The sequence below is a fragment of the Dipodomys spectabilis genome, unplaced genomic scaffold (genome assembly GCF_019054845.1).
Source record: "Dipodomys spectabilis isolate Male_0828 unplaced genomic scaffold, ASM1905484v1 ptg000053l, whole genome shotgun sequence".
NCBI lineage: Eukaryota > Metazoa > Chordata > Mammalia > Rodentia > Heteromyidae > Dipodomys > Dipodomys spectabilis.
The window spans coordinates 9,909,317-9,934,762 of record NW_024870730.1 but is presented as its reverse complement, the minus strand read 5'-3'; positions in this window follow the sequence as shown (position 1 = coordinate 9,934,762).

Sequence of the window (25,446 nt, the reverse complement as noted above, 5' to 3'; positions counted from 1 at the left end):
CACCAGTGGCTCATGCTTGTAATCCTAGCTACTCAGGAGGCTGAGATCTGAAGATCACAGTTCAAATCTAGCCCAGGCAGGAGCGTCCTTGAGACTCTTATCTCCAATAAACCACCAGAAAACCAGAAGTGGCACTGTGGGTTCAAGTGGTAGAGTGCTAGCCTTGAGCTGAAGAGCTGAGAGACAACATCAGTCCAATGGTATAACAAAGTACCATTTTGTGAACTCTAAATAAGAATAATTTTTATTTGTTTATTTTTTTGAGGGGGTCCGGTCGTGGGGTCTGAACTCTGGGCTTGGGCCCTGTCTCTCAGCTCTTCAGCTCAAGGCTAGCACTCTACCACTTGAGCCACAGCGCCACTTCTGGCTTTTTTCTTTTTGCTTATGTGGTGCTGAGGAATCGAACCCAGGGCCTCAGGCATGCAAGGCAAGCGCTCTACGACTGAGCCACCTTCCCATCCCCAAGAATAATTTTTATTTTAAAAGTGAAAATAAAAAGCAGGAGACTAGTTCCATAAAACAATAGTTTATTTGAGCAATTTTGCTTTACCTTCTACATGAAATTGAATAGATTTATTGGGATAAAAATTAATATGAACTGTGTACCAGTGGCTCAGGCATGCAATTTTTGCTACTCAGGAGGCTGAGACTTGGATGATTATGATTTGAAAGCAGCACAGGCAGAAAAATCAATAGGATTCTAACTCTAATCAACCAGAAAGAAAAAAAAATGAGCTGCAGGTTTGGCTCAAGTGATAGCACACCAATCGTAAACAAATCAACCTCATAGTACAAGGACCTAAGTGCAAGCTCAAGTATCAAAATCGTTTTTCCAAATTTAAGGAATGTAAAATAAATCAATACAATACATGCAAAAACACAAAAAGCTTGTGCATGAATGTGTGGCAGATTTATCTTTGAAAAACAGCACACAGAGAATATCAAAGACATTCATGGTTCTATTCTCTTTAATATTTTTTCTCACTCAACGATAAAGGTAGAATTCATGCTCTTGTGAAAAGAAATGACTGAAGATACCATGAACACAGTTATTTAAGCCTAACTATAAAATAGGCTTTGGGAGAACTTTGGGAAAACTCTGGGAGGTTAAGGCTATCATGAAGGTGATCACCTTGTGTGCAGCTCCTATTCTGAGCTCAGAGGCTGACAGCAAGCACACCCATTATGGGGATGTGAGGGAGATGTGAAGTGATGTGGGTAAAGTGACCTAAAAAGAAGGTTTTGTAAAATTGGTAAGAACTTTTAACACCTTAGCTGAAGATAAAGTATTCCAATAATTCTGTATAGGACACAGACATAGACCCCAAGGTGATAGTATACTAGCATGTCTGTAGACTACCAAGGAATTGAACTTAGCAGTAAGAATTAATATGGAGCAGGCTTCAAAGTAATGGATTCTTATATGTATTGCAAGTGGAACAATGGGATTACTAACTATTCTATGGGTTTTGAATTTTTATTCTGAGTGGAACAGGAAGCCATACTTTTCATTAGTATAAGCATAATTTGACATAATTTTTCATGAATTACTCACACTGTTCCATTGAGATTGGGCTCTAGAAATCTAAAGATAGAGGCATTGAAAGTTGCTAGGAAGATTTTGCAGTGATCTAAACCAGAAGGCAAAGCTAGGGCCAGAATAGGAGCAGCACATGAATATTTATTTCAAAGGTTGATAAAAATTAGATGATTTATGAGAAAAAGAGGAAGGTGTGATCACTCAAAGCTATGTATGTGTGTATAGAGAGAGAGAGAAATTTTGATGAACTGAATTCAGAAATGCAGGGACAAAGTGGCTTAGAGATTTTACTTTGGGATACAAATATTGGGAAAGTCCTATGAGACATTGAGGTAAGGTGCCAAGAAGTTGTATAAATTAATATGGAATTTGGAAAAGTAGCATGCAGATGCAAGCATTCATGAAATTGGATAAGGTCTTTAAGGCATTCTTAAAATTGGACAGGATATTCGTGAGATTCAAGCACTATGAGATTGGATGGACCTTCAAGGAGAAGAGGCAAAAAGTATGATAAAGAGGGGACCTAAAATAACTCTAGAATGTTTGAACATTAAAAATATAAGAGAAATGGGAATCCAACAGAGAATGGGAAGTGACCAAGAGTGTAACCAAACCAGGAGAGAGAAAAAAATCCTAGGGTCAACAGAAAAGTCTATACACAAATAAGAAGAAAAGAAACAGACCAATACTGCTGAAAGATCAACAAATTTGAGTAATATTAGCATTTTTGATGAATAGATATCATTATTGGCCTTGATAAGAGTAGCTTTGAATATTCTATTATAAATATTAGAAGATAAAATGAGAAGAGGTGAATTGGGAATAAATGTAGTTATCATTTTCTAGGAATTTTACTAAAATATGATGCCAAGAAAAACTTACAAATGTATACTTTCTTTTTTTCTTTTTGTCAGTCCTAAGGCTTGAATTCAGGGCCTGGGCACTATCCCTGAGCTTCATTTGCTCAAGGCTAGCACTCTACCACTTGAACCACAGCACCACTTCCAGCTTTTTCTGTGTATGTGGTACTGAGGGCTTCATGCATGCTAGGCAAGCACTCTACCACTAAGCCACATTCGCAGGCTCAACACCATGCATACTTTCTAAAAATAAAAACATAGAGACGGTATAGTCTATGAACATACTTAGAATATAAGAGAAATACACCCATTTCTAAAAGAAACCAATGCAAACGTCAACAAAAATACTACTGATGAATGCAATTATTTTTACATTATTGTACAGAACATTGTGTTTTATAGGAGACACTTCCAGCTTTTACTGTAAAAAAATCATTGCATCCATTTATTGTCAATAAAGACATATTTGGTTAATTTGGGTGCTCATGGAATACGAAGTTTACTTGATTTAAAGGCCAATCTAAACTGCTTGACATTTTATTTATTTTTAATAAGGTTTTTTATTGTGAAAATACTGTACAGAGGGATTACAATTACATGAGCAAGGTAATGAGTACATTTCTTACCAAGCATTAGGCAACATTGCTTGACATTTTAGATTATACATTTTGAAACAGTCTCCCATAATAAAATGTGCAGTATTTCTATCAAGATGCTCTCATTATAGGAACATTTTTTTTCTGGATTCCATATTCTCTGCTGGTCATCCACCCTACTTTTGTTCAATCACCTAAGCTTAGTCTTTATAAACCAGTTCCAGAGACTCAAGGCTAAACTTTTTGTTAGAGTTTGAGGGGGATATGACTATAGTAGTAACACTAGAGCACCAAGATATGAGCTGGTAGACCAAGGCCAAAAAGAAACACGGTTAAAGAAATCTATAAAGGGACTATGAACTGACATGAAAACTAGTGTTCATATGAAGATTCCAAGAGGAAGACTGTTGAAAGCAATCAATGTTGACTATAGTTGGAAGAGAAAACAGAGTCGTGTGATGTAGAAAAATGTGATCTAGGAAGTGTTTTCTAGCTCATTATATGATAAGATTTTGTTAGAAATCAGTTGAGATATTTTCCCCCAAACTTGTTACTTTCCCATTGTAGGTTTCTACTAAACACTGGATATTATTGTGGAAAAAGAACTAAAAATGCAATAAACATTAACTGAGTACGTATTATGTGTTATTGATAAATGAGGAATAAATTATAGCTGAGAAATTTGATATTACACAGCACTTGTGCAGACAGTGCTGCCAAGATCACATCAGAGCAAACCAAATAAGCACATAAAGGAAAATAAAACCAGAACAAAACTGAATGTAAAACAATGAAAGATTTTTTAGGCACATAGGGAGAGAGTTGCTACTAGTAGCATTTCATTACAAGATTGGCCCACAAAAGTGAAAGGACAAATATGCCAATTCAAATATGCTCTGTGGTAGAAGCTGTCTAGATAAAATAAAATGGTAAGGTACTCTTTGTTAGATTAGATAGGAAAATTGTAGCTCTAGTTCTCTATGCAAAGGGACAGTGAAGATTTAATTTTAAATATAAGGCTGTTCAAAGAATGTCACAGGCCATAAAAAAGAAAGGAGAGAAAATAACAGCTTACAGAGACAGGCGGCCTTGCAGAAACTGCTGAAACAATTATACAATTAGCTAAGGATAATTGCAGGAACAGACACAAACACACACCATGTCAAACCTTGCAGGAGAAACTCAAAATAATTTCTTGCAGACAAAACATTTCTGAAAATAATTATACAATCACCTCAGCCCTTCTAAGGAGGACTTTGGTCAATGCTCCCTTACAAGATGATTTCAGGCATGGGATTCCTCAAAAACAATCATGGAATTTCTCAAATATAAAACACTCACCAGCTAAAATTAGTCATGTGATTGCTTAAAGATCCAGGAATATTTTATACAGCAAACTCTGAACTGAAACCTGTTGTAGGGCAGCACCTGGCTTGCCTATGGAAAGCCCTCAATATTAGATAACTTTTTTTTTCTTTTGGTTGGTTGTGGGGCTTGAATTCTAGGCTTAGGCACTATCCCTCAGCTCTTCAGCTCAAGGCAAGCACTCTACTCCTTGAGCCACAGTACCACTTCCAGTTTTCTAGTGGTTTTATTGGAGATAAGAGTCTCATGTACTTTCCTGCCTAGGCTGGCTTTGAACTGTGATCCGCAGATCTCAGCCTCCTGAGTAGCTAGGATTACAGGCATGAGTTACTGGCACCCAGCCTAGATCACTTTTTGTTGGATTATGTTTTAGCCAAAATCATATAACCAGATTCATAATTTAAATCATTTCAGATCCAACTATATTTTTTTACAAAATCCTAAAATGTACAAAGATATTTGATAAGTAAAAACTTTAAAAGTAAACCGAGTTTTCTCAAAGTCCATAAATTCTTCCAGGTTTGGTATAACATCAGAAAAGCTTGTGATATGAAAAATCAGAATTGCAGATTTCTCATTTATCTGGACCAGCTTTAGCTTCTTTTCAAATTTATCTTCAGAAAACTAGAAAACATGTTTGCCATATTCAAAACTACTTGGAAATAAAAAGGTTTTAATAAAATATTTACACATGTCAAAGTTTGTTGCTATCATGCTACAGAAGGAGAAAACTAGAAAGGACTTTTTCAGTTTTCTTTCTTAAGACATTGTATAAGAAACGATAAGGAGGGATAGTTACATAACAACAGTTCAAAGACAAGAAAAAAACAAGTTAACCCATCCTTGACAGTTGAAAATCAGTTTGTTGAGTAAATCAACTTCCTTTTGAATTTCATTTACTACCAACAGAAAGTCATTTTCTCATAAACTCTAGTATTTGTCACAAAAGAGGTTTTCAAATTACATTTTGTTAAAATGTTACAGAACAAATAACTATTCAGATGTTGTTTTTTTTGTTTCATAGTATATCTCTATTTCTTATTTGTTCCCTGTTTACTTAAGGCATATTGTATACCAGATACTGTGTTAGAAAACAAGAACTCAAGGAGTGCCAGGGAATGGAAATGAGAATTGGCTGTTGGTTGGATTGGAAGTTAATATATAAAATATTATAGAAGATTTGACACTAAATCTTCCTGGAATGAGCCATCAAGTGACTGAGCTTAAACAGGCCAGTCATTAAAAAGTGAGGAGGGGGGAATACTGTAAGATAGCAAGGAATATATTTGAATTCATGAGGGAGATACCCACCTGGCTACAGGGCACAAAGCTGAATATTCAAAACGTTAAGGTGCAGGTGAGACAGTGCTGCCAGAATGGAACTGCCTAAAATCAAGTAGTCATATAACACAATAGAGTAGTAATAGAGTTTAAGTTTGGTAGATCGATTTATTTACCACTTCACTGGATAACATTGATTGGACTTTGATGCTTTCTTTGAGGCATTATTTCAAATGATTTCCTTTTTAGAGAATACATTGAGAATTCTTTATAAGTTAAATAGAACTTACCCAATATTGTATCCAGGAATGTGGGGAATATTCTTACTACAAAGTCTGATATCCTTCTACTTCAGACTTCTAAATTCTCATTCTTAATTACAGTTCCTGAAATACGTTTTATCACAGCAAGTGGCAAACAAAGGGATGGGAAAGATGAACAAAGAGAGAAAAAGTGGGTGAAAATGTACATATGTGAAATTAAAACCAAGTAATTTGAATGTTTGGGTGGAGACCAAATACTTGAAGGGTGATGATGACAGGGGTAACATTGACCAAGAACCATTGTACCCATAAATGGACATGGTGAATTGAAACCGGCTTGTACAACCGCTTCAAAAAACAATTAATTAACAAATGAAGATTCAATGAAAAGATCATCCAGTAATTATTAACTTTTAATTATTTATTGACACCTTTTAAAAAAGCAATACAATTTGAAAATGATGAACATGCATAGAAATCTCTCTTTCTCCTCTCTCTCTCTCACTCTCTCTCTCTGCTTGAGTTTTTATATTGTAAATGGAATAAAAGGTCCTTGAAATAAAATAATCATTTCTCATAAGGATAACTTGAATAAAGCATGTAAAGAATGGAAGAAGTGAGCCGGACGCCAGTGGCTCACGCCTGTAATCCTAGCTACTCAGGAGGTTGAGATCTGAGGATCGCGGTTCAAAGCCACCCAGGGCACAAAGTACATGAGACTCTTAATTCCAATATACCACTCAGAAAATTGTAAGTGGCACTGTGGCTCAATTGGTAGAGCACTTGCCTTTTGCTGAAGATCTGAGGGACAGTGCCCAGGCCCAGAGTTAAAGCCCCACAACTGACAAAAAAAAAAAAAAAAAAAAGGAAGAAGTGAATAAATCCAAGAGCTTTCAAGGAAATCCAATATATAAGACATTGCAATTGACTGTCTTTTATGGTCAAAGAGTAGTCCTAGAGTTATAATCCAAACCATCATAGATTGTCACTAAGAAATGTAACACAGAAGAGAAACTTTCTGAAAAAAAAAGTTTGTGATGCATCAAGTTCTGTGAACAAATGAAAGTGTCAGTAGCCATTGAATAAAGCACAGGGCTGGGTCTCATAATGCATATTGTATTTTAAGTCAGGAAGCTATTGCATAGTCACACATTGCGTAGTAAGATTTTCAGTGTTAAAGGCACAACACAAGGATTTCATGGAAGCCCACCAAAGTATGATTTGGATAGAGCTACTTATCTTCTCTCTTTTTTTAAATCCAATTTTAAAAAGTTTTATTATTTTTAATTTACTTTGTGCACTGTTTTGTTCAAGAAGTTTCTTTCTAATCCTTTTGAATTTGCTGAGATGAGAATTGAATCCAGGAACTGGAAACTACTGTGTGAATATTCTACCACTGTGCAACATACTCAGTCCTTTATTTATTTATTTAATTTATTTTGTATTGTGAAAATACTGTCCAGAGGGGTTACAATTACATGGCAAGATAATGAGTACATTTCTTATCAAGCATTGTAGCCTCCTCCTTTGTTTCCCCTTCCCATCCCTTCCTAGCCTCCTCCCACCCCCACAGCCAATCCTCTCCATCTCCCCCCCCCCTTGTTGTTATTTTGATTTGATTTGACTTTGTTTCCTAAACATGATATCCCTGTGTAACTCAGCTACATAAGCCAGGCTGACCTAAAACTTGTGAACCTCCTTCCTCAGCCTGCCTGCTGCAGGAGTTATAGAATATGTGAATAGAGAGTAAGCTTTTTCGTAAGGTACATTTTGAGAGAGCAGGATGAAGAGAACATTATTGGTTGGGATTCTAAAGGCAGATTTGAGAAAGAGAAACTCTAAAGAGAAATATACTGTTGTGAGGGCATTGAATAAGAAAAGAATCTTGTTACTCAGTGGTGAGACCCCTGAATGAATTATAGATACATGGTAAACATTAATTTTTGCTGGGCTGAGATGAGATACAAATATATTAAGTTCATACTGAATGCATTTACAAGCAGAAACAAATGAAACAAAAAGTAGAAAGAAGTAAATCGTGCTGAAAGGGTATTTTGAGATGTAGATATAAAGTTTTGCAATTTAAGAAGCCATAATGCAGGATGAATGGGTAGGAAGTAAGCTGCTAAAAGGATACAAGTTCAGACAAGTGGATAGAAGGATGTAACAAAAGTTGTCAAGATGGAAATTAGATGGAAATTTTAATCAATCTCATAAGCATTTTTTCTAGTTGACATCGTTCCGGACAAACTTGTTATAAATCTAACAAGAAGTAGAAATAAAAAGAAAATTGCTGTGTGTGACCAAACCAAAAGCATAAACTTTGGAAATTAATTGTATGTCCAATGAAAGCAAGATTCCAGTTACCTTGAATTTTAAGTATAAATCTCAGAGAGACATTTGATCATCAAGAATGAAACCCGAGCAGGGTGCTGGTGGGTCATGATTGCAATCTTAGCTACTCTGGAGACTGAGATCTGAGAATCCCCATTCAGAGACAATCTGATCAGGAAAAGTCTGAGGACACTATTATTTCTAATTAAACACCAAAAAAAAACCCCAACAACAACAACTAGAAATACAGTTATCCCTCAAGAAGTAGAGCACTAGCCTTTTGGAAACAGACCTCAGGCCCTGAGGTCAAGTTCAGGGCTGTCACAAAAAGAAAAAGAAAAGAAAAAAGAAAAGAATGAAATCTAAAGAGGTCTTGTTTGGGAGGCAAAATAGTATAAAATTATTGTTTATATTTAGATCACAAAGAATAAAACAGAATACCTGACCCAACTAATTTTAAAAATCAATTTAAAAATATCTCTCAAATATAGCAATATTTATGAAGTGCATTTATATTCCATAGCTACAAATATGCATGGCTGATTATAGTTAGTCTGTGACTAATCACATACTGTCTTAAGGCTAGAAGCAGCAACTGTGCCATGATACAATCAACTGCTTGCAGAAAGTCAATCCTGTTGTTTTGGGTGAATAAATTGAATCAATTATTTTTATTCCATCACTACAAACTTAGAACACAACACTTATCCAGCACAATTAAGACCACTTGCTGGCCAATTAAGCAACAGTGTTGTTAAAAAGGAATTTTAAGCAAAATAATAAAGTCTTAATTTTTCTCAATGACACCTATTTCAATAACATTTTGGTTTTGTTGGTGTTGCTGTTTATAATCTTTGCTTAAATTTTTCTTCCAAGTTTTTTAAACCAATTAAAATAATCTCTTTCCATACTTCTAATCCATTAGTTTACTTACTTATATAACTTAATTAAAATAATGAGCACATCTGGAATCTGTAACTTAATGACCAAGAGAAATGTGCAGCTATACAAACAAGCTGCCTACTATATTTTAAATTAGGGAATGAGAGCATTGATTAATGTGATCTGTGTTTAAGTGAAGTTTGCTTAATACAGAGATCCAAATGTATTTAGACATCCTAAGTTGCTAATACATAGCAACAATTTCAAATAGCATAATTGCAGCTCTTAAGTTTTCCCTTTTCTTATTCTAAATATATATGAGTAACTGTCCTTAGTCGTTGAGAGACTAGAAAGGTGTACTTAGGAAAGGACCAAATGCCCTCAAGGACTGTGGAAAGAAATCAAATTCTTATTTACCTTCTTGCTCTATTCACATCAAGAGTCCCAAACTTTGGGGTTCCCTTATACTGAGCTTTAAGGTTCTAAGGACCCAAATATTAAACCCTATGCATAAATGTTCTTACCATTTTTCAGAATCCTAGATTCTTGGGACTGTACCAGGTTTTCTTCCATCACATTAGTGTTTATTCTCTACCTGCTACCTATTAGGCAAGGTGATAAAGCAGAATGGAAGCAAGAACAAAAATGTAATGTAAAGAAATGGAGTCCTAAAGTGAAACACCAGGTTTTTCCTTCCTTATTTACTAAAGTAGCATCTCAGATGCTTGTTCTTCTTTGGACTTATAGACTGTCAGTACAATGCTGATTAATTTGTCACACTCTTTTTTTGTCGGTCGTGGGGCTTGAACTCTGGGCTTGGGCGCTGTCCCTCAGATCTTCAGCTCAAGGCAAGCTCTCTACCGCTTGAGCCACAGCGCCACTTCCAATTTGTCATATTATTGAGCTAACTAAATCTGTAGTTTGTTAACTGAATCTAACAATATACCAGAATAGATATTTTTAAATGTCAATTTTAAGCAGAGATTAAAAATTTCTGGGAAAGTTATGAAGGAGAATTGATATTTGATTTCACAATAAGCTTGGTTTTGATCACTTACTGCAATATCACTAAATTTTTCAGCCTTCTATATACATGCTAGGTCTTAGTTCAAAAGTGTGCTTACATACATTGTATGTGTATTATGTATTCCTGATTCAAAACAATGATATATTGCTGAACTAAGCAACATGAAGAACAAATAAGTACTGGTAAATAAGTATGGAACAATTGATTTTATAGTTTTTAATAGTAGCATTGAAATTTAATAATAAACATTTTGATATCAAGGTCAATGAAGGAAAATGACAGTTTAGAGATGATAGCTTACTATTCACAAAACATATTGATTTTTGGAAAAGTCTTGTCTATTGCCTCCTATAAGAAATGTGAGAATTATTCTAGAATTGTTCCTCAAAGCATTGGGAAAATCTCTAAGGCTCCAAAAGGAAAGATAAATGCTAAATCAAAGGTGAAACATAGGGGAAAAAGATAGGCATGGGTGAAGACCTGAGTCATACTGTGCACACTTGGACATTAGTGATACTGTAATATTTATGTTTAAGTGTGGAAACAGATGTCACTTTTCTGAAATGATATGTTTACTAAATTAAAATAGCATAGAAGGGCTGTAAAGTCCATGTTTTTCCTCAACATAACATGTTTTCTCTTCATGGAAAGACTAAAGTAAAAAATCAATCACGCCAACTTCTCAAAGTTCTCTTAACTAATTAATTACTTGTGCACTTTCCCTCTCATTCAACTAGATGTTTCTTTCTCTTAAGAAATTGGTTTTGTAATTAAAAGATGAATTATTAAAAATACATGAAAAACCATTATGTTAAACCAGGCTTTATTGAAATCTAGTGTCATTTTGGACTCTGCACTGTGCTTGAATGCTTGGAATTATAAACCAAAATTCAGTCTCTGGTAGTTGGGCTTTGAAAACTGCCAAGTACTTCTAAGGGGAAAAAATTGTGTTTCAAAAGCCTAGGGGGATAAGGGACTCACTTTGCTTTCTTGACATCAAACAGTCCTTGTAAAACAACACATTGATCAGTTAAATATAAATGAACCAGAATCATATGGATATAATTCTCTTAAATTAAATTTCCTTTAAAATAGAGATGGAATTAAACATTAAAAAGAGAGGTTCATGAAGTCAAGCTTTTTTCATTTGACATCTGTACGCATGGCCTCAAAGGCTAAAAATGAATAAATCTCAGCCCTGTTAAATAGGTGGTTGGATGTCTTATTTAGTATGTAAGCCATATAATATTGTTTTCTACACATGCCAAGGATGGTTTTATTTCTAAAAATACCTCAGTTGAACTTTACCTCCATTTTTATTTGCTTGACAATTTAATTTTTGGTTTTCATATATTTGGAGCACTAAGAGGGGAGAGGTCTAAGTCCATTGAAAGAGAGGAAAGCAACAAGATTCTCTCTTATTTTGTTCCCCCAAAAGTTCAGTGGAAACAAGAATTTTAAAGTTGGTGGATATCAAGAAATTTGGGGCCAAGCTATGTGGATATTAGGAGAAAGAATGTTGATGTCAGCTAGAAAGCAGCTAAAAATTACAACAAATTTCAGTAGAAATTGCAGATCCAGCATCACCTGCTTATAATTTACACTCTATGTGTGATGTTCCCCTATTGGGAGACACTGTGATGAAACAAAAGGAGTCCATATCTTCACAGGCACCCATTTGGTAGCTTTCATCTAGAAGGTACTTGAAGTTAGAACTATTTTAAAAGGCAGGAACAACATGCTTGCAAAAGACACCACCACAAAACAACATTCTGAAGTTACACAAGCCAAATGGAGGGAGATGGTATTTGGAGAAGAGTTCCATCTCCATTCTACTTTAACAAGCTTACTCCATCCAATATATACTTGTCATTGTTTTCACATTAATATTATAAAAGTTGAGCATTAATGGGCACCATATTAAATGGGATAAGGAGTTTGAAACTAGAAGAGTTAGAGAAAAAATGGCTCTTCGTTTTTACTTCAATATCATAGCAGCAATTACTTCTTTAGTTTGCCTCTAAGAAAGGTTATCTATTAGCTGATAATAACTTTTGTCACATGTTTAATGTAGCATACTCATTAATTCAGTGGATATTTATTGAAAAATTGTATGCTAGGCAGCTCACTTTATAGAATAATGTGTATCTTGTTAGGCCTTCCACACTACATTAGACCTGAAAAATAAATTTATGTTTATTTATTTAATAGTTGCTTTGAAAATTCATCATGTGTTTAATCCTAAGCACATGACATGAAAATTAAATTGTATTTAAAAATGAAAATTGCAATGGAGTCATACATAGATAGATAGAGAGAGAGAAAGAGAGCGAGAGATGTATGAACACACACACACACACACACACACACACACACACACACAGAATATACTAAAAGTACATGGTCTCAAGAATTGTGACCAGAATTTCCCTCAGAAAGAAAGAATGGTTGATATAAGACCTAGATAAGGAGCTTGGGATAAAAATGAATAAGGATGAATTAGGGTTGGGAGCAATTCTTAAGAAAAGAAGCTACTATTCCTGCAGTGTTGGGAGTCTAGATAGCAAGGAAGGTTGAAAGCTGTAAGGATGTGTCCAAATTAATAAAGATACAAGAAGATACAAAGATGAATTACATAGAATTTTAAAATATATTATGACCTATGATAATTCTGTGAATTAATTGAAACTGGACATTTTATCTGGAATTGAACTCTTCTAGGGGAAAATTTCTGTTATTTTCTGATGTATTCAGCTTGATGTACACTTGAAACATTAATAAGTTCCAGTTTATTTAATGGCAACATAATATGGGGGACCACTTACCTGTCCTTTTCTGTATTGCTTGGAGAAAATAAAATTCAATATTTCAAACTATAGTAAAAAATCCTATTTTTAAGCTAATGATCATCACATTTCCGTTCTCCCTCACTGACAATTAGGCTCAGCTGAATGAAATATTCTATTCCTGTAAGTTAATTATTCCTTGATTCTTTAATTTTCCTTGAAAATCATCTTTCATTAACTGCTCCCTACTTTCTTTCTTCCCTATGCACTAAATTATTTCCAGCCTCTTGATTGCTCCCCAAATATGTAGTCTAAACATGCTCCACTCTTGATTTATAGTCATACAGCTATATAAACACGTAAACACTCATGTTCCTGCACAGATATAATTTACATTTTTTCTAAAACAATGCTTAGGAGTCAATGGGAATAGAATAATAGAAGGAAAAATGGCTTCAAATATACCAAAGTGATATGAAATTGGTTTAAATTCTAGCAAAAGCAGTAGGTAAAACATTGGATTGTTTTAGTTTATATGCTTTGAGGAAAATATTGGTGTTGAATGTCATTTCATAAATTTCAGCTATAAAAACTGTAGTACATTAAAAACAACAACAATAAAGTAAAACCTCCTGTGTCCATATCTTGTGGTTCATTTCGCTTAGCATCATCTTGTATGGTCATATATACACAGCTTTTGATCTTTTCTGCTCATCTGATGATTATCCTAGACGTATACTAATTATTGCAAATAAGGAAAACCATGAAAACTATATTTGTTTGGATCTGACTTACTCCACTTAATATGATTTTTTCCAAGTCTTTCCATTTCCTAACAAATGGGGTGATGTCATTCTTTTTGATGGAAGCATATATTTGGTACCCTGCACCTTATATATGTATTTATCTAATTTGGAGAGGGAAAGGAGAATAACAAAATGTTAAAGGAGGAAGCAGTGCTGTGGCTCAAGCAGTAGAACACTAGCCTTGGGCTGAAGAGCTGAGGGACAGTGACCAGTCCCAGAGTTCAAGCCCCACAACTGAAAACAACAACAACCACAAAAACAAAAAACAACAATGAGGCACTCACAAAATGCTGAAGGACACAGGATGACCCATTGCAACACTAATACTCACAAGACACTATGCTGGAAATGAATTTCACAACTTGGGGTGAGGGGACGTGGGGGAGGGAAGGGATATTAGGAAAAAATTGAGGGAGTAACTGTGCCCAACAAGAAATGTACTCATTACCTTGCACATGCAATTGTAACTCCACTCTACAGCATATTTACAATAAAATAACATTTTAAAAAATGTACGTAGTACTAGTTGACTGGTCTAACCCATCATCCATCCAACCAGTACTTAGTGAACATAGAAATTTAGGTAAAATCTCTCCTGGTGTGTGAAAGAACACCGAAACATAAGTCTATCTATAAACATTACAATGTTTGAAGTAATTTTTGGCAGCACTAGGATTTTTTTAATAATATATTTTTTTATCTTCAGGTAGTTGTACAATTCAACATGTCAGCAGGTGACGAAAATGCATCTTAATCAATATCATTGCTCTCATCATTGAAAGTACTGGTATTTTAACTCAGGACTTTGAGACTCTTACATTGGTATCTGCAGCGTGAGTCATCACTTATATTTAACTGTTTAATTTCAGAATACAGTCTTGCTTCATGTCTGGATGAAGCTAGTTCCCTATTTCAGGTTTGCTGACTATATCTAGTTTCCCTCTGTGCAGAGGGAAATGTATGGATTTTTCTTCCAGGTTGAGACTTGATTTCATGACCCTCCCATCCTCAGTTTCCAAATAGTGGAGACTGCATGTATGAGTCACTGGTGCCTGACTCCCAAGTATTCCTTTAATGGTCAGAATTTCTTTAGTGTTCCTCAATGAATATGTTAAAAGTTGTTTTCCCTGTATTAATTGTTAATTTGTAGTTTAATCTTTGATTCAAAATCGACATAATTTATTTACTTGAGTACATGTCATAAAGAGTATAGACTTAAATGGAAATAAAGATTAGTAAAGTAGGATGTGAATTAGGATTTAGCAAACCTATTTTTTCCTTTGCTTTCCCTCCCACTCTTCAAATTTCCTAAAGTACACTTATATGTCCATTGATTGTCAAATATTTCACATAATTAAGTCAATCAATAAGAATTTGTGACAAAACTTGTAAGCTGTATTTTTGTAAGCAAAAAGCTAATGATATTGCCTACAAAAGAATAAGCAAATACAATTTAACAGAAAGGAAGTAAATAGATTTATCTAATGATAGTTTGGAATTTAAAATGCACATCTATATATACAAAACTGTATGGATGAGCTTTAGGGAATAAGATAAGGAAAGAACACCAGGGTTTATGAACATATGGACATAAAAATAACTTCCACTGAGCATCGAACTGAAGCAACATACAAACACATACACATGCACAACTTAAAAACAAAATTGTTACACAAATACATGAAGATCTTCATATCTCATGAAGATATTGTTGGCTCTGTGTTGTTTGATTCCCCAAGCAGGAAGTTAGATTTCCCACTGAAACATTTCTTATCCTTGAAGATAAATTTTATTACTACTCTTTCTTTACTGTTCCATCATCACTGTCCCTATATTGTGCCTTAAAGGTCATTATGGATATTTCTGATGAGGCTCTGTGTAAGTATAGCTAATTCTCAGTGGAAAAAATATTACAGGTCTAGCTAGGATTAGAGCCTTGTAATGAACTACAATTGTGTTTGTTTCTAAGATATAATTAGAAGTTTAAAGAAAATATTTGCTAAAGCAAGTTATTAAGAGTTTCAGGCAAATTAATTGTAAAGGACATTTTTTTTTTTTGTCGGCTGTGGGGCTTAAACTCAGGAATTCGGCGCTATCCTTCATCTCTTCAGCTCAAGGCTAGTGCTCTACCTCTTGAAACACAGTACCACTTCTGATTTTCTAGTGCTTTATTGGAGATAAGAGTCTCATGGACTTTCCTGCCCAGGCTGGTTTTGAACTGTGATCCTCAGATCTCAGCCTCCTGAGTAGCTAAGATTACAGGTGTGAGCCACTGGCGCCCAGCCATATTTGTTATTTAGCCACATTCTCTTAAATAGCAGTTTACCAAAGACCGCTCAGGGTGAGACAAGAAATGAAGGGAAAAGAGAGCTCTAAGGAGGAAACAGTAGCTTCCAGAGAATACCAATGCTATAATTGTGCATGTCAAAAAGTATAAAAAAGAATCATTTCACAACAAAACATGAACAACCATATGAAAATGTAAAGATTATTTTCATGAATTAAGACAATTAAAAGTAAATCACATTTCTGTTTTGATTGCTTATAATTAAAATAATTTTGTAAGAAAAGCAAATCATTTTAACTGAAATATAATTAAATTGGTAGCTTTTGAATTAATTAATAGAAACATATAGAATTCCATACACTCAAATGACCACATGCTAAAAAAATTCCTTTAATTTCAGCAGAAATTTTACAAAGATTAAATAAGTAAAATATATGGGTTTTAAAGTTGATAAAGGCCATTAAGTTTCTCCCGAAAATTAAGAACAGGAGATTTGTTATTAACAGGTCTCTTTTTAACCATAATGTTATGGTTATATTTTAGAATAGTGTGTTGTTCTGTAGATAAACCTGATCAGGCAAATAAAATTCAAATTTTCAAACATTTCATTAGTTTTTTTTATTGTAAAGATGCTATACATGAGTAATGGAATGAGTACATATCTTGTCAAGCATTGTTACCACTTCCTTATTGTTCTCCCACTATCCCTTCCCTCCCCCAACTCCCTCACTCCTCCACCCCACCCAAAGATGTAAAGTTGAATCCAATATCAGGTTTTGTGGGTATCACTGTTGCAATGGGTCATCCGGTTGTCCTTGTTTCAGCATTTTGTTATTACTTTGCCCCTACCCAAATTAGACAAGTATATATGCAAGATTCACATTACCAAAATCAACTACACTGACAGCAGGGGATATATCATGGGGGAAAGAACATAGAAAGGAAAGAAAAAATCACATAGTACATTTGAAAGGCCTCTTGTGTCCATAACTCAGGGTTTATTTCACTTAGCATCATCTTATATGGTCATATGTACACAGCTTTTGAGGTTTTCTGCTCATCTGATAAAATTATCCTAGACATTTACCAATTATTGCAATTGAGGAAAAGTATGAGAACTATGATTTTTTTCAAGTTTATTTCTTTTTCTAAGCATTTCCCTTTTCTAACAAATGGGGCAGTGTCATTCTTTCAGTTGGAGGTAGAGAATTCCATCATATATATATATATACATACATATATATATGTATATGTATATATGTAAAATATATACATATTTGTAAATATATATAAATTACATTTTCTTGATACACTCATCTACTGAGGGTTGGTTACATAACTAAGATATGGTAAATACTGTAGATATCATAAATAATTCTGCGATAAACATAGTTGTGCTGGTAGCTTTAGTATGGCCTTATTTTTGATCATTTGGGTAAATCTCCGGAAGTGGGATTGCTGGGTTATAGGCCAGTTCTGTGTGGAGTCTTTTAAGGAAAGATTGTACTGCTTTCCAGAATGGTTGAACAAGTTTGCACTCCCACCAACAATGCAAACAGTTCCCTATCAGCCACATTCCTTCCAGCACCTGTTGTTGATGGATTTCTTGATTACAGATATTCTAACTGGGATGAGGTGGAATCATAAGGTTGTTTAGATATGCATTTCTTTTATGGCTAGGGAAGTTAAGCATTTCTTCATGTGTCTATTGGCCATTCTTATTTCCTCTTCAGAGAAGTCTTTCTTTAAGTCTTTAGCCCACTTATTAATTGGGCAGTTGTTTCTTTGAGGATTTATTTTTGAAGAATTAATTTTTTTGAGTTCTAAATATATGTTAGATATGAGGCCCTTGTATGTTGTGTGGCTAGTGAAGATCTCCCAGTCTATGCCCTTTCTTGCTATGTCCTTTACCATGCAGAAGTTCTGCAGTTTCATGCAATCCCATTTGTCCAAACTTTCTTTGATTTGTTGTGTTTCTGGGTCTTTATCAAGAAAATTTTAGCCAGTGCCAAGAAGACCGAGAGTTTCTGCTATTTCTTCTTGTTATGTTTTCAGGGTGTCTGTTTTGACTTCCAGGTCTTTGATCCACTTGTAGTTGATTCTGGTGCAAGGTGATATATAAGGATCTAATTTTAGCTTTATACTGCTATTTAACCAAATTTGCCAGCACCATATACGGAAGAGGCAGTCTTCCATTCTGTTTTTTTTTTTTTTTTGGCCCTCTTATCAAAGATTACGTGGCTATAGATCTGTGGGTTCATTTCTGGGGCTTCAGTTCTATTCCATTGGTCCTCAGGTTGGTTTTTGTGCTAGTACCAAGCTGTTTTGATTACTATGGCTTTGTAGTAGAGTTTGAAATTTGGAATTGATATTCCTCCAGCACTATTCTTTCTGCTAAGGAGTATTTTTGCTATTTGGGGCCTTCTATTGTTCCATATGAATTTTTGGATTGCTTCTTCTATTTCCTTGTAGAATAAGGTTGGAATATTGATGGGTATTGTATTGAATTTATAGATTGCCTTGCCAGTAATGCCATTTTCAGGATGTTAATCCTCCCAACTCTGGTGCATGGGAAGTTTTTTTTGCCATTTCCTTAGTTCTGTGTTGATTTCCTTTTTCAGGTTTTTACAGTTTTCATCATAGAGGTCTTTCACTTCATTACTTAATTCCTAGGTATTTTATTGTTTGTGGTGCTATTACAAAAGTAGTTGTTTTCCTGAGTTCAGCTTCATGTTATCTGCAAAGAGGGAGAGTTTTACTTCATCTTTCCCTATTTGGATCACCGTTATATTTGCATCTTGTCTTATTGCTGTAGCTAGGCATTCTAATACTAAATTGGAGAGAAGTGGAGAGAGTGGACGTCCTTGTCTTGTTCCAGAGTTTAGAGGCTTTAGTTTTTCACCATTAAGTATAATGCTGGCTGTGAGTTTATCAAATACAGCCTTTATTTTATTGAGGAAAGGTCTATGGATTCCTAGTTTTTCCAGAGCTTTCATCATAAAGGGGTGTTGGATCTTGTTAAATGCTTTTTCTGCATTTTTGAGATAATCATATGGTTCTTATCCTTGCTCTTGTTGATGTGATTAATTACATTAATTGATTTGCAAATATTGAACCAGCTTTGCATCCTTGAAATGAATCCTGTTTGATGGTGGTGTATGATTTTTCTGATGAGTTGATGAAGTCAATTGGCCAGAATTTGTTGAGAAGTTTTGCTTCGATGTTCATCAAAGAAATAGGTTTATAGTTCTCTTTCTTTGATGAGTCCTGCCTGGTTTTAGTGAGGGCTATGATGGCTTCATGGAAAGAGTTTGGTAGTGAATTTTCACTTTTGATTTCATGGAAGAGTTGGAGGAGTATTGGTGTGAGTTCTGTTTTGAAGGCATTATAGAATTCAACTGTGAAACCATCTGGTCCTGGGATTTTCTTGGATGGGAGGTCTCTTATTACTGTTCCTACTTTGATACTTGATATGGGTGTTTTAAATTGGTTTAAATCATCTTGGTTTAGTTTGGGCATACAATATTTGCTTGAAATTCTTCCATTTCTTCCAGATTCTCAAACTTATTAGCATAAAGGCTTGAAAAGTATTCCCTTATAATGTTCTGGATCTTGGTTGTTTCTGTGATGATATTTTCATTCTCATCTCTGAGTTTATTTCAGTGTGTTCTCTTCTTTTTCTGGTAAGATTTGCTAAGGGTATGTAAAGTTTGTTATTTTTTTTTTAAGAACCAACTCTTTGTTTTGTTGATTCTTTCCAATATTTGAGGGGCTCAAATTCATTTAATTCTGATTTAATTTTAATCATTTGTACCCATCTACTCTATTGGTGTTTGCCTCATTTTTTTTCCAAGGAGCTTCCGGTGCCTCATTAAATTGTTGGTTTGAGACATCTCCAATTTGTTGATGTAGGAACTCAGAGCTATAAATTTTCCTCTGAATACTGCCATTGCTATTTCTCAGAGGAGCTGGTAATTTTATGTTCATCTTTAAGTATCATAAACATTTGGTTTTCCTTCTTAATCTCTTCCATGACCCATTCATGATTCAACAGTGTGTTGTTTAGCCTCAATGTGTTACAGGATTTTCTTTGGTGGCATTTGGTGTTGAATTATAATTTTATTCCCTTCTGGTCTGAAAGAATGCAGGCATAATTTCAATGCTTCTGTATTTAGGCAGATTATCTTTGTGACCTAAAATGTGGTCTATTTTGGAGAGTGTTCCTTGTGCTGCTGAGAAGAACATGTATTTTGTTGCTGATGGGTGAACTATTATATAGATGTCTGTTAATTCATGTGGTCTATGCAGTTGTTTAGATCTGAGGTTTCTCTGTTGAGTTTTTGCTGGGTTGTGTTAAAGTCACCAACAATCAATGTCTTTGGATTTATGTGTAATTTTAGGAAAGGTAGTGTTTCTTGGATAAATTTGGGTTCTCTGGTGTTTGGTAAACCTCTCCTGTAGGAGAGATCCTTTTATTAGTATGTAGTGTCCTTTATTTCTTCTCACTAATTTTAATTTGATGTCTATTTTATATTATATTAGGATTGCTACTCCAACCTGTTTGTGGGGGCCATTTGCTTGGTAGATTTTATTCCAGCCTTTCACTTTCAGAATATGTTTGTTTTTGTGGGGAAAGTGCATCGCTTGAAGACAGCAGATAGATGGATTTTGCTTATTGATCCATCTAGACATTCTATTTCATTTAATTGGAGAGTTAAGTCTATTAATATTGAGAGTTAGGCTAAGTGGTCTTTGATATTCCCTGCCATGTTATCCATCTTCTTAGAGGCTGCATCTCTCCATTCTATCTATGTTTATCTGATTCATTGTTTGGGGACTGTTTGTCTACCTTCAATGTATTCTTGTTGGTTTTCTATATTTAGGATATCTTTAAGTATCTTTGGTAGTGTTGGATTGGTGGAGCCATTGTTTCATTTTTTCTTTACTGTGGATGTTTTTTATTTTTTGCTCAGTTATGAAGGAGAGCTTAGCTGGGAACCCTATTCTTGATTGATAATTGTTTTTCTTTAGGGTGTGGCATACTTCATTCCACGTTTTTCTTGCTTTCACCATCTCTCCTGGCAAATCTGTAGTTATTCTGATTGGTTTTCCTTCACAGGTGATTGTTCTTTTCTCCCTGACAGCTTTTAGGATCTTTCCCTTGATCTCTATTGATCCTGTATGGATTACAATGTGGCCTTAGGATGTCCTGTTCTGCTCTTGTCTATTTGGGGTTCTAAAGGCTTCTTGTATCTGAATGGGCTTAACTTTTTGCAGGTTTGGGAAGTTCTCTGCTAGGATTATGTTAACTAAATTTCCTAGATATTTAGCTTCTGTTTCTAGGCCCTCTTCTATACCCACTAGTTTTAAATTAGGCCTTCTGATAGTGTCTTTGCTTAATAGATCTATAATTTTTTTGAATAGTTGTCTGTTCTTTCTCTATGTCTATGCTATCTTCTATCCCAGAGATACAGTCTTCTGCATGGTCTAGCCTACTGTCCAGACTTTCTACTTCATTTTCCCTTCCTTCTAATTGGTCAGTTTTAATGGTTTTAATTTCTTTGTTGAAGCTTTGTTTAAATCTTGTATGACTTTTTGGCTCCTTGATTTAATTTTCTGTGTTCACTCTCAAATCTCTTAGTTGAGTGGCTGTCATGTACTGGACTACTTTCCCTTTTGTTATAATTTGTTCAGCTTTCTGTTTCTGGATTACATGAATTCTTCTATTAATCTTTGATTAGCCTCCTCTCACTATCACATACACTTTCAGTTTGTTAATTCAGTATGTCCACCAGTAGTGTTTGCAAAGCATTTTGAGAGATATCCTCTGGATTTTTATTAACTGCTCTGTTGCCTGTTTGTCCTGGTTGGGTATTGAAATTCCTTGACTTGCCATTTTTCTTATGTTTCTGTGGCTTGTTCTGCCCATTTGGGAGTGAATACAAATCCATTGCCTCACTAGGGTGCAAGTATCAACCCAGACTCCTGTTGCACAGATTTGGGAGGATTATACTTAATGATGGGTGTTTTCACTCTGTCTCACCTTTTTTATGAATGAGTGTATATATAATTAGGTACCAGTACATAATTCTAATACAAACATCTACCCAGAGCCCTGTAGTTGCACAGACATTGGGAGTTTACAATCAATGAGAGGTATTTTCACTCTATCTCCCCTTTTGGGGAGTGAAATAATATCCTATTTTACACCTGAACATAATTCTAAGATGAGTACCTACTAAGAACTCTGTAGTAGTACAAACTTTGAGAGGTTTACAGTCAACAATAAGTATTTTCACATTGTCTCACCTTTTTTGAGAGTGAGAGTATATCCAATTACACACTAAAACACAATTCTAAGATAAGCACCTATTCAGAATACTGTAGTAGCAGACTTTAGGGGTTTTGCAATCTACAGTGTGTGTTTTCACATTATCTCACCCTTTTTGTGGAGAGTATATCAATTATACACTAAATAACAATTCTAAGACAATCCCCACCCAGATTCCTGTAATTACACAGGCTTTGGAGGTTCATACTTAAAATAAGTATTTTCACTCTATTTTTCCTTTTTGGAATTGAAAATATCTCCAATTCCACACCAGAACATAATTTTATGGCAAGCTTGAACCCAAACCCCTGTAGTTGCACAGACTTTGGATGTTCTCATTCAAAGATAGGTGTTTTTGCTATATCTCTCCTTTTTTGGAGATGAAAGTACATGCACTCCCTGACCAGAACACAATTTTAAGATAAGCACTAACTCAGAGCCCTGTAGTTGTGCAGACTTTGGAGGTACACAATCAAAATAGGTATTTTACTCTCACTCCTCTATTGGATATGTAAGTAGGCTCAATACCACCAACTACTACTGATCACAGTTTTAAGATAGAATCCACACGTGGGCCATGTCTTTACCTTGATTTTAGAGATCCTGAATCATGGATAGGTATTCCCTTATTTATCTCTGCTTATCCTTGTCAGGGGATGGGTATTGTGTTTCAGAATTAGGGCTTATAAACAGGTATAATCAGTGAATAGCTATGTTATGAGGTTTAAAATGGTTTGGGCCAAAAGGCTAACCCCATGAGCTACTTTGGCACAGTCTTTCTGACTATGGATATAGTCTAAGCTCAGTGTTTCACAGTTGAGGATCAACAGAGTAAAGAAAGCAAAGAGAATGAAGGAGTATAAATAATAGTAAGTGGTTTTGAGGTGAATTTAGAGGAAAGATTAAGATATACAATGAGATATAGGAGAAGAAAAATCAGATTAAAGGGATGTAGCAAAGGAAAGAAATAGAGGGAGGAAAACTAAGACCTAGATTCTAAACAAGAGAGAAGAAAAAAATTTTAAAAAGAAAGAAAAAAAATATATAAATATATATATATAAATATATAATATATTATATGTATTATATATTGTATATATAAATATATAAATAAATGTATAGATATATAAATATATAAAAATATAAATAAATTATAATATATGTATGAAGTAATAATACTAAAATTAAGAATATGGGTAGTCAATTTATATTCTGACTTAAGTATATACATAGTTAAGGAGAAAACCCACTGATTACTGTAGGCTATACATCCAGTTGTGAACAGAACAGCAATGAGGAATGAAAAAAAAATGAACAGGATTGTAGCAAAAAGAATAAACAAGAAAACAAAATAAAAGCAAAAACACATAAAAAACTGACAGAAAAAGAGGTAACAAAGTAAAAATTGTTGCAAAAATTAAAAAGAAGAGCAAAAATATTAAAAGAAATTAAAATAATAAACAATAAAAAATTATAATTGGGGAAAAGAAAAAGAAAGTATCTTCTATTTATTTGGGGGGCGGGTAGGGATCTTACGTCTCCCCTAAGTCTGCTTGCCAATCCGTGATGGCACATTTGAGTTGCTTGTAACGGTTGGTTTGCCCTGTTGCTTGGTTGGTTTCTCAAATCAGGCTTTTTGAGTGCGCAGAAAAAGTTCTGCTTTATAGGCTTGGGGAATTTGCGACCTTCTTCCCAGACTAAAAAGCACGATCTACTTTATTTGTGTGTGTGATGCTCGGGAAAAGGTGGCTGGAGACTGTAGTTTTGCTGGGACTGAGCTTGGGTGTGGGTGGGGTTTGGGCCTGTGTGGAGTCAGTGGCTTTTCGCAAAGTGAGGAGCCCCCTTTGGGGGCTAACCTGGTGCCTCTCTTGGCTTTTATAGCCTGCCTAGTTTTTATTTATTGTTTTTAATGAATTTTAATTTGATTCCTGCAGCGGGCTAAGGTTTAGGTTTGGCTTTGGTATGGAGAGACTTCCTTTGTTGACCTCAAGTGGGTCAAGGCTCTTTCGTTGGGCTCAGCACGTGAGGAGTTCCTTCCTCCTAGGCAGCGCAGCCTTTCTCTGGGTAGAGCCAACTCTCACAGGTCCGGATCCATGCCCTGGGGGAAAATGGTGCCGCCTTTGCTGCTGATGTGTTCTGAGTTATCTGCTAGCTATTCTGGCAGAGTCTATGCTAGTGTCAAATATAGCATACTTCTCTGGTGGCGGAGAGGGGAGGGGTGCCTTCTGTGAGCTGTTGTATGGGAAGGAGTGGGGATACTCATGGATTCCCTTGGCTTTTCCGCCTGTCCTGATCTGTGCCCCACAGTGGCCATCATTATGTGGAATTCCACAGCTACTTGAGTAAGGTAATGAGTACATTTCCTATAGAGCATTATTACCCCTCCTTTGTTTTTCCCCTACCATCCCTTTCTTCCTCACCTCCCCAACTTCTCCCTCCCACCCCCTGTAAAGTTCATTTTCAACATAGTGTCTTGCACATCTCATCATTACAATAGGTCAACCTGTATCCTTATTTCAGCATTTTATTTTCCTTCCCTTCTCCAAATTAGAAAAATGTATATACAAGATGCAGGACACTGGAATAAAATACAATATGTTCTCCCCCCATGGTATAAACATACCTTCTTATCTACACTTAGTAGTAAGTCAATCAACTATGGATTTAGAGCACAGCTGGGTGATCTTTGCAGACAAATAAGCTAATTCTAAGGAGTCTAGATATTCTTATTTGAAAAGCTGGAGTAAAATTAGATAATGCAAGCAAAATATGTTATACATTGCTAGGACATTGGCAAGTCTAAAATACATTGAAATACACTGATTTCTTCAACAATATCCATGTTACTCCTTAGTTCCTGGCATTCTCCTCAGCATTAGGAATGAGAAAATAAACAAAATAGATAGCTCTGGCATCAGGTCTGAATTCTGTAGGGATATACATAATAATGATTCATTCTCATATTCAACTATTATTGGGAAGCTATAAAAAATTAGACATATAAGTGTCAAGTTGGCATTCAATCTTGGCTGAGGGAGAGAATAGGAGGATTACAATTCAGTCAAATTCAGAAAATCTGTGAAATAAT